Genomic DNA, 1369 nt, shown 5'->3' with positions numbered 1-1369 from the left:
TACTAAGGAACATCACTGTAAATACATAATTCTTAAGTTTGGTAATTTAAAACCAAAATAATTAAAATTGAAAAAATAAAATTAAAATATTTTAAATAAAATAACCACATTTTTAGTATGTTAAAGGGGATAGAAAAAGAAGGAAAATATCCTAGTCAATTTATTCACCAGTAGGAACGAAATTTCACCGGTATAGATCTAGAAAAATGCCAGACCATTTGGAAAACTGGCCTCAGTTTCCAAATAGGACTACTTCTACTGCTTCTACTCAAAACTGTGACATGAAGTCCTCATTAACAGGACTACTTCTGCTTCTACTGCTTCTACTCAACACAGTGACATGAAGTTCAGGGTTCTTAGCAAACCACAGAAACCAACTCTGATTAACTCATCAGGAAAAGAAATTTACTGGAAGGGCTCTTTCCCATCTTGTAAGATGGCCGGTGAAAAAGTTGAGAAGCCGGATACTAAAGAGAAGAAACCTGAAGCCAAGAAGGCTGATGCTGGTAGCAAAGTGAAAAAGGCTAGCCTCAAGGCTAAAAAAAAGCCCAAGAAGGGGAAGCCCCATTGCAGCCGCAGTCCTGTTCTTGTCAGAGGAATTGGCAGGTATTCCCGATCTGCCATGTATTCCAGAAAAGCCTTGTACAAGAGGAAGTACTCAGCGGCTAAATCCAAGGTTGAAAAGAAAAAGAAAGAGAAGGTTCTTGCAACTGTTACAAAACCAGTTGGTGGTGACAAAAACGGCGGCACCCGGGTGGTTAAACTTCACAAAATGCCTAGGTATTATCCTACTGAAGATGTGCCTCGAAAGCTGTTGAGCCACGGCAAAAAACCCTTTAGTCAGCACGTGAGAAAACTGCGAGCCAGCATTACCCCCGGTACCATTCTGATCATCCTCACTGGTCGCCACAGGGGCAAGAGGGTGGTTTTCCTGAAGCAGCTGGCTAGTGGCTTGTTACTTGTGACTGGACCTCTGGTCCTCAATCGAGTTCCTCTGCGAAGAACGCACCAGAAATTTGTCATTGCCACCTCAACCAAAATTGATATCAGCAATGTAAAAATCCCAAAACATCTTACTGATGCTTATTTTAAGAAGAAGAAGCTGCGGAAGCCCAGACACCAGGAAGGTGAGATCTTCGACACAGAAAAAGAGAAATACGAGATAACAGAGCAGCGCAAGATTGATCAGAAAGCTGTGGACTCACAAGTTCTACCAAAAATCAAAGCTATTCCTCAGCTCCAGGGCTACCTGCGATCTGTGTTTGCCCTGACAAATGGAATTTATCCTCACAGATTGGTGTTTTAAATGTCCTAATAATCTAATTAAATAACTGATTGCCTTTAAAAAAAAAAAAAAAAAAAAAAGAAA

The 1369-nt window shown here is 40.5% G+C and overlaps 1 pseudogene across 1 annotated transcript; it reads left to right on the top strand.

Annotated features, from left to right (window-relative positions):
* Positions 1-416: 416 nt before the first annotated feature.
* On the top strand, positions 417-1369 carry LOC118152993 (large ribosomal subunit protein eL6 pseudogene; annotated as a pseudogene). Its single transcript, XR_013534554.1, has one exon. The product of XR_013534554.1 is annotated as a large ribosomal subunit protein eL6 pseudogene (transcript).

Source organism: Callithrix jacchus, chromosome 4, assembly GCF_049354715.1.
Source record: "Callithrix jacchus isolate 240 chromosome 4, calJac240_pri, whole genome shotgun sequence".
NCBI lineage: Eukaryota > Metazoa > Chordata > Mammalia > Primates > Cebidae > Callithrix > Callithrix jacchus.
Note: the sequence above shows the minus strand (reverse complement) of the source record. Positions and strands in the feature narration are given on the sequence as shown.